Below are 9,028 nucleotides of genomic sequence, written 5' to 3' on the forward strand. Positions count from 1 at the left end.
TTCCCCGCTCCGATCCTCCAGCGCTGACTGGTGGAACGGACGGGGGAGGGGGCGGGTACAGCTGGCTCTAGATAGGCGGAGCCAGCTGTCACTCACGCAGCTGGGCGGATCCAGACAGTAATGTCCCGGCTGCGGCGGTCTCAGTATACCGCGAGCTGTAGCTCCCTATATACTGAGCTTAGGGTGACGGGAGGACGCTAGTTTGTGTCCCCCCCCCCGTCCCTGAGGAGGACTATGGGGAAAAGCCCTGACCTCGTAGTTCTCCTTTTAAATTTTTTGTTGTTATAAGATCCTCACCCTCTTGGTGGCATGCTGGTGGTATACGCCAAAAGTAAAACACATTCCTATTCCACTTGTAAGTAACATTTATACCAAAATCAGGAAAGAAATGCTCGTTGAAACCTAAGCTCTATTATCAAAGGATAAGCCGTGTAAATGAATCGCTTAGGCTTAGACATGCGCACTGCCAAAACATTCGTTTCGTTTTAAATTCGGATTTCGTGTTATTTTGTTTTTCGGGATTCGGGTGAGAAAGTCAATTCGGACGAAATTCGGTAGCGGTAGTACGAACGTTCGTTTCGTTTTCTGTTCTTATTCGTTTCGTTCGTTTGCAGCAAAAGTGACATTTGGGGGGGAAAATATTTTTCTCCTTCTCTGATGTCACTTTGCTCCAACGAACGAAACGAATAAGAACAGAAAACGAAACGAACGTTCGAACTAACGCCACCGAACTTCGGAAACGGAAATTCGGATTCGTTATGTCTGTAATTCGGAACGAAACTAATCGCACGCGTCTAATTAGGCTCATCCCCCCCTTTGTTTTAAACCGATGTATCAAAATCTGCTGTAAACTTATGTATTAAAATCGTTTTTAATCATTTTTTTTATATACCTCTCGCAGTTCCAGGAGCCTCGGCCTCCGTCCTGGGGTTCAGCTGGTTGGGTTCCTCTCCCAGTTCCAGAAGCCTCGGCCTCTGGTCACTTCTTCTCTGCTGAAGGTTCTAGCGGGTCAGAACTTTGTTCCTCAGATCACATGACCCAGTGCCTTAGTATTGATCTTGCAGGGTCCTCCCCCTGTCATTCAGAGCCGGCACACCATAATTTACAGCCCGTGGTTTATCCCGTGACCCAGTATCAGTTGTGCGCTTATGATTTTGTTTTTCTGTATCAGTAGAGGGAGGCGACCATCACCAACCTATTATTGGCTGATATCACTCAGCTCCGCCCTACTCTGGACCAATCAGTGTGCAGGAACAGAAGGATATATTGTGGGTCACCTGTGCTGATCTCTGTAGGAGTGTCCTCCTCCATGAGCGTCCTCGATGTTCCATCCTCCTCTATGGATGTCCTCATCATTCCGGCCTCCTCCTCCGTATATTGCTGACCATCCCTCTCGTACGTCTCCTCCCCTTCATCCTCCACTTTAATGATGATCAGATCTTCTCCCTGAATCATGAGGGAAATCGGATTCTTGTACTTGCCGTAAAACGTGTCTCGTGGAGCCCCTCGTGGGACACAGGAATTCAGAAACAGTCGGGTTAGGACATTGGGAAACAGAAACATTGTAATCCAGCCGCCTATAACTCCTCCTCTACCCAACATGCCTCAGTACCCAGAGCAAAACTCGCACAAAGGGGCGGGGCCTGTGTCCCTCAATGGACTCCCCATAGTGGATTTGACCATAACTACCAAAATAACATTTTCCTTCTCGTCCATTGAGGGATTCAGATACAGTCAAGGACGGGCCCAAAAGGGACTGGAAACTCTCTGCAACTCAGAACTACCTTAAGGACCAATGCCCAAATCTGAACCAGATGAGAGGACACCCCCCTTCAAAAGCAGAGGAAGCTGCCAACACCAAGGGAGGGCCACAGAGAATACTTCTGATAAGACCTGGACAGAAGAGACCCTCAATATCTCCACCTGAAGGACAACAGAGCCTGAACCAGCGAGACGCTGAGGAACCCAAAACCACCAAAATAAGTGGAACCACATGACTACCTAAGATATCATATTGGTCTATTTTTTTCCATCAACAGAAAGAAAAACACTGGACAAGTCCCCAGAACAGGTCACCAGGAGACCACAAGAAAAGACCAGCCGCTCTACACGTGAAGGCCAAGCCTCACACTGGAAAACATTAGGATTCCGGGAAGGTCCCAAAACCTTTGGCCAGACAACCAATCATGGAAAGAAGATATCCAATCATCACATAGTATCCCATAAAGAAGAGCTATGAAACTTCTGAGGCCGGTAGAGAACACAGAGGTACCAACTCTAAAGTCAGCCTGACCCAACAGAGAGAGGGGTGAGGTGCAGAGGAAGGACGCCAACAAAAGGAAGGCAGAGAGGAACGGTATACCGTAACCGAGAACAAGAGGATAGGCAAAACCATCCAAAAGTGTTCTCTGGGGGCTGACAGATGAACTCTGTAGGACCGGCCTAACCTCAGGATTCTCGCAATCTCTTGACCTGCTACAGTCCAGCACAGTCATTGTGGAGTGAGTGACGGGAACCTTCGGCACACCGCTAAAAATATCCACCGGATCAAAGGAAGGATTCTGGAGAAACGTCCTCCAAAGAGCTGGAGATGAGTGGTCCTTCTGAGGCTGATCAGGTCCCATGAAGACCTCCACATGAACTCTGTCCACAACAGGAACTCGGTATGTTCTGCCTGCTAGCAATCCAGGGGAATCCAGAGCTCCTCCGGCAATGATTTCTGACTGTCCCCAACGCAAAGGAAGAGCCTCCGATGAGAAGGAGACCGTCTGCCCTGAGGAACCAGACGTATGTGGACATACAGCAAATGGGGTCCTTCCAGGGCCAAAGAAAACAGGACAGGCCGAGGACTTCCTAGTCCCTAGAGACCATCTACGTGTCTCACCCTGAGCCCAGGCCCTCAGGAAAGGCAGATGGGTCCGAAGGCACTGAGAGCTAATGAACGATGGGGCCATTTGTCTCCTTCATGTCTCACATACAACTGATGGGAAAGAATGGAGACATTCCCAGACGGAGAACTCGTGGTCCTCTGACACACGGGGTGGATATGTGTTTGTGAACAAGAATTTAAGTTGAACGGCCTAACCCAGTGGTGTCCTGTACTGTAGTTACCAATGACAGCCACCTGTGGGGCCCCCTATCTGGTTGAATGGCAGCCATATCCGGGGGCCCTATCTGGTGAAGGCTTGCAGGTGTAAGGGCCTTCATAAGGGTTTTGACTAAAAGCCAACCCTCCTCAGGCAGGACATCTGAGCATTCAACAATGGGAATGCCAAGAAGGGGAATTAGGGTGGCCAGCAGGTCCAGTGCTCCAGAAGTAGCAAAAGGACACTGAAGGGCCAGGTCCTTGTTATGGAAGGGAGCAGCAGAAACTGGTCCCAGCTGACCTTGTAGATCAGGGACCTTCTATAGAAAGGAGGGACGTTGAGGGATACCAGGTACTACAAAGGGTTTTACAGTACCCAGCGATACCGAGTTTTCCAAAAGAAGGCAGTGGGAGTCCAGATGGGGAACCACTCCAGAAGACGAGCACCAAAATTGTACAGGGGCAAGATGTCCCAGGGTGAGTGGAACCCAGGAGGACCTGGGAAGGTGGAATATTTTGTGTAGAAGCACGAGAAGGGTGATGAGGAACATCTTAAGAAGCTGCAGGTACCTGGGGTTAGCCTGCGGGTTAAAATAGGTGCCCTAGGCTCCCAAAAAGCTGGGGGGGGGGGGCAAACAACTCATGACCCCCTCTGGATTTACAAAGGGCCCCCTACTCTTAGAAGAGTTCTCAAGGGAGTTAGCCAACATCTGACTTCAAACTCCAAGGGCTACCTGAGTGATAGCTCTGAAGGCCTACAAGCACCTACTGCGGGTGGGATTCTTCTGCCCCTCCACAGAACTCCTGTGCTGAGGCGGGAAGGCCGGAGCACACTGGCCTCCTGTGGCATTGCTGATCAGGGTTTCCCGGGCAGGTCTAAAGAGACGACATCCTGTGAAGGTCAATCAAGTCAGGTCTTACATGGATGCCTCACCGACGTCCCAGCCACGCAACCAGAGGGCTCTCTGCATCGGCACGGACATCAGTCTCATGGGTGACGCACGTTTAAATGTTTGCTCCCCAAAATTCATCACAGCATCAAGCACAAGGCTCCAGACATTTGCTCCAAGAAATGGGAACCAACCCCAGCGATGGAGGAATCCTTCTAATGGGAATCCAGCTACAGGCCAAGTCAAGCGGTGTCTGCAAAGAATCTCGATTGGAGTCACCAGAGCTGAAGGAAAAGATGTCCAACCTCCTATGACACCAGAAAAAACCATGGCACGCTGGTTATAGGAGGGGTTACAGGTTTTTTCCAAACCTCCTGTAGGTGGCAGTATAACCCAACTGTTTCCTGTGTCCCTCAATGAACGAGAAAGAAAACCATCATTACAGTGTAAGAATTGATCACATGGAACATTGTAGGGTCCCACCATCATCTCAACCTACCTGATCATGGTGGGGGATGGTGAGACCTTCCTGGGTGGAGTCCCGGGAATACAGGGGGCGGGGACATCTCTCATGGTGGGGGATGGTGAGATGTTCCTGGGTGGAGTCCCGGGAATACAGGGGGCGGGGACATCTCTCTGGTGGGTTCCTCTTACTGGATCCATCTGTAGGAAACACACACACTGACTGAATACATTGTTTCTATGTGTGTATCAGATGATGCGGGATGTAGGCGGAGCCTCCGTACTGCTCTCTCCTCTTACCCGGTGATGTGAAGGTTTTACGTCTCTTCGTCTTTACATTCTTATACGAGTCATTCTTGTCTTCTGAACACCCCCCACCCTAGAAGAAGAAACAGAGACCTCCTGACACACACAATGATACCGTCACCACCCAGACACGCCCCTTGTCTGTTCCTGGATCATGTCCCAGAATTCCCGGCACCGCTCACCTCTCCCGTCACCACCCAGACACACCCCTTGTCTGTTCCTGGATCATGTCCCAGAATCCCCAGCACCGCCCACCTCTCCCGTCACCACCCAGACACGCCCCTTGTCTGTTCCTGGATCATGTCCCAGAATTCCCGGCACCGCTCACCTCTCCCGTCACCACCCAGACACACCCCTTGTCTGTTCCTGGATCATGTCCCAGAATTCCCGGCACCGCTCACCTCTCCCGTCACCACCCAGACACACCCCTTGTCTGTTCCTGGATCATGTCCCAGAATTCCCGGCACCGCTCACCTCTCCCGTCAGCAGCTCCATCATCTTCTTGGTGACTTCTAGAACCTTCTCCATGTTGGGTCTCTCGGGTTTTAGGGAGTCACATGGAGGCACTGTGATGGTCACATGACCACCGGACTTCAGAAAAGGAAAACCCTGGATGGAGAAACCAATAGGAAGATCATGTTAGACTCCCAGAATCCTCCTCACATGTCAGGTCATGTGACCTCCCAGAATCCTCCTCACCTCTCCGGTCAGCAGGTAGATGATCTCCAGGGTGAGGTTTAGTATCTTCTCGGTCATGTGACTCCGGTCCTCCTCCATCATTGGTGCAGTCATCTATGGAGGTCTCCCTGTGGACAGATAACATTGATATCACAGGTTGTACTGACCCCATATGGAGGGGTATTGGGGAGGAGATGTGAGGTCAGTGTGATGTCATAGGATGGGGTGACTCTGGATGGAGGGCATTGGGGGGAGATGTGAGGTCAGTGTGATGTCATAGGATGTGCTCCCCCGACTGATGAAGGATCAATAACACCCTCCAGGTACTTTGTTTGCCCCTCTGTTCCCCCCTCGTAGGGGCGACTCATCAGATCTTATTGACCTTCATCAATAAAAAGGTCTCAGAGGACTTTTCCCCGATTGGGGTTCATGTCCTCCCTCCTTCCACCAACTCGTCCACCTTAGGATTGCGGAAGCTAATAAATGTATTGTTGAGAAGATGGAGACCCCCCAGTATAATAGAACTTCCAGAATGGAGACGTGTCCTCCCCCTCCCCCGCTCTCGCCGGCCACGTCCAGTATATCGGTGTGATCATCAACCGGCTTTCCTCGGGGACCGGGCAGTGGTCACCAATGTCCTATCCGGCATCATCAGACCTCATGTGAGCCATCTATAGATTTCATATCAATACTCGGTGCATTTCCGGTATATCTGCGACCCCTCCCCCCCTGCCACCGGTCTACTTCGTATAGAGATCAATTATTATCTTATTACCTCCTCTGCTGCCACTTCCAGCAATGTCTCCTCTCTACTTCCTCCCGACTCACCTCTCACCCGGAACTTCCTCTTTATACCTGACATCACTTCCTGTCTGTGTCATAGAGACTTCCTGTCTGGGAATAGGTGAGATCACCACCCTGTGGAGCTCAGAGGAACCGCAGCCCCGAGAAACGTCTCATAACGTGATCCAACAACTCATTGGCTTCGCCAATTTCTACCGCCGGTTTATCCGTAATTCCTCTGCGATCTGCTCCCCTATCACCGCCCTGACCATGAGTAACGTCCCTTTTTCGTATGGACTCCAGCGGCACACAAGGCGTTCCGGCACCTCCAGAGACTGTTCACTCAGGCCCCCGGTCCTGGCCCAACCAGATACCTCTCTCCCCATCCACCTGGAGACCGACGCCTCTGAGGGTGCCAACGGAGACATCTTTTCCCACAAGCAAGGAGAGACACAACTGCTGCATCCCGTTGCATTTTACTCCAGTAAACTTACCAGTGCCGAACGGAACTACGATGTAGGGGAGAGGGAATTGCTCGCCATCAAGAGTGCTCCAGAAGAGTGGAGACACCTGCTGGAGGGTGCCAAACACCGACCATCGGAACCTAGAGTACCCACGCAACGCCAAGAGGCTACGGCCCCTGCCAGCCAGGTGGGCTCTTCTCTCGCTTCAACCTACAGACCGGGTTCAAAAAACGGGAAGGCAGACAACCTATCCCGTACGCACACCTCCGAGACCAACCCTACACCCCCCCGGAACCCATCTTGCCAGCCACGTACTTCCTAGCCACCCGGCATTCCCTGAGCGAAGAGATCAAATGGGCCAGTACGCCTGCCCCGGGGGAGGCAGCCCATCTTCGGCTGAGGCAGGGCCTTTGCCACCACCAGCATCAGATCTATGAACCCACCTCTCAGCGGGTGCCCGTACTCCAACACCATCATGACCACCCTACGGGGAATACGCAACACCTTGGAGTGCGTTCAACGCCAGTTCTGGTGGCCCTCCATGGCGTCGGACGTACGCTCCTTTGTCGAGTCCTGCTCGATCTGTACACTCCATACGGTAGGTCCACCGGATTGCTGCAACCCCTACCTGTGCCGACCCATCCGTGGAGGGACCTTGCTATGGACTTCATCGTTGAATTGCCTCCCCCGCAAAACTGCACCACGATCACAGTGTTGGTGGTAGACCGATGCAGGAAGATGGCACATTTCATACCAACCTCTGGCCTCCCGACGGCCCAGCACACCTCACAGCTCTTCCTCCAGCACATATTCTGGTTACACGGCCTTCCCAATTCCATCGTCTCGGACAGAGGCTCCCAGTTCACTTCTCATTTTTCTGTCCAGTAACCCTCGAGTAATACCGCCGATGTTATTCCTCCCATCTGCAGGACGACTGGGTGGACCATCTTCCTCTGGCAGAGTATGCCTACAACAACCAGCAGCACGCTTCCACGGGGCTTTGTCCCTTCTATGCCAACTATGGCTACCACCCGTTGAATCTCCCGGACCTTCCACCCTGACAATCCGGTACCTGATGTTGCCCAAACCACTTCGTCACCTCCGTGGGTTGTTGCGTACCCCGATACACCAGCTCCAGATCACGCAACATCAGCAGAAGACCGCAGGGATTCCCCGGGTACAAAGAAGGGGATGAGGTATGGCTCTCTACACCACACCTCCGCCTATCCAGCCCTACCAAGAAACTGGGTCCCCGCTACCTTGGACCCTTCACGAACAGCAAGATGGTCAATGATGTAGCTGCCAGACTACAGTTGCCTGCGTCCCTCGGTATCCACCCGGTGTTCCCCCCGTCTCCTTGTTACAGCCTCAGCATGCCAATCCCTACGCAGGTAGGCTTCCGGTACCTCCTCCCCCCATACGGGTAGATGACGAATACGAAGTCCAGGAGATCCTCGATTCCCGCAGAAGGCTTCTTGGAAAGGTTACGGTCACGAGGAACGTTCCTGGGAGCCTTCGGCTAATGTCCATGCGGCGGCCAAGTTCCGTGCGTTCCATCGGGCTCATCCCGACAGGCCTTCCCAGGTTGGCGTCCGGAGGCCGCTCCTTGGTGGGGGGTTCTGTCAGGGAACCAGGGGTACCACCTCACCCCGGGGCGGCCAGGTACGGTGTAGTGCACGGGGTCTCCTTCTTCGGCTTGGCTGGACTCCTGTTGACAGGGTGCGCATGCCCGCGGCCATTAGTGTTGTCAGGTGTGGGGGAGGTTCCTGGCATACCACTTCCGTTTTTACCTCCTGCCATTGGCTCCTGGACAGGGAGGCCTCCTGGTTGTCTGGGCGACCGGGGGCGGTCCTGGTCCCCGCTGGGTATATATTCCAGCCAGAGCCCTGGCTTGTTGCCGAGTTATTCTGCCTATATGGTGCCATCACCGAGCCTCTTGTATCGCATGTTGCTGCCGCTTCCTGACCTCTCATCTGAACTCCTGGTCATTGACCCCCTTGGCCTGTCCTCCCGCTCTTGATCCTAGCCGCCTGCCCCGACCCGGACTGAACCTTGACTACCCTTTTGTTGGAATTGCCCCCTTTTGTACCTGGTTGCGGATCTCCTGCGGTCTGTTTCCACGCAACGTCTTGGGCCATTGACCCCCCCCCGACAGGACTCTGTGCGGCCAGTCACGTTCCTCCCCCATCCATGTCTTTATGAACCTTGCTTTGTGCACTGGTGCGCAGTCATGTTGGAACAGGGAGGGGCCGTCCCCAAACTCCTCCCACAAAGTTGGGAGCATGAAATTGTCCAAAATGTCTTGGTGTGCTGATGCCTTAAGAGTTCCCTTCACTGGAACTAAGGGGCGGAGCCCAACC

General features: G+C 52.9%; 1 long non-coding RNA gene across 1 annotated transcript in view; it reads right to left on the bottom strand.

Annotated features, from left to right (window-relative positions):
• Positions 1-5,265: 5,265 nt before the first annotated feature.
• Positions 5,266-9,028, bottom strand: part of LOC108802408 — an 11,734-nt gene continuing 7,971 nt past the window's right edge. The window contains exons 3-4 of the long non-coding RNA XR_001942220.1: positions 5,443-5,545; positions 5,266-5,352 (exon numbers count right to left, since the gene is read on the bottom strand). This is a non-coding gene — a long non-coding RNA (uncharacterized LOC108802408). The remainder of the gene's footprint in view (positions 5,353-5,442; positions 5,546-9,028) is intronic.

This window comes from Nanorana parkeri, unplaced genomic scaffold (genome assembly GCF_000935625.1).
Source record: "Nanorana parkeri isolate BGI_ZX_2015 unplaced genomic scaffold, ASM93562v1 scaffold2845, whole genome shotgun sequence".
Taxonomy (NCBI): Eukaryota; Metazoa; Chordata; class Amphibia; order Anura; family Dicroglossidae; genus Nanorana; species Nanorana parkeri.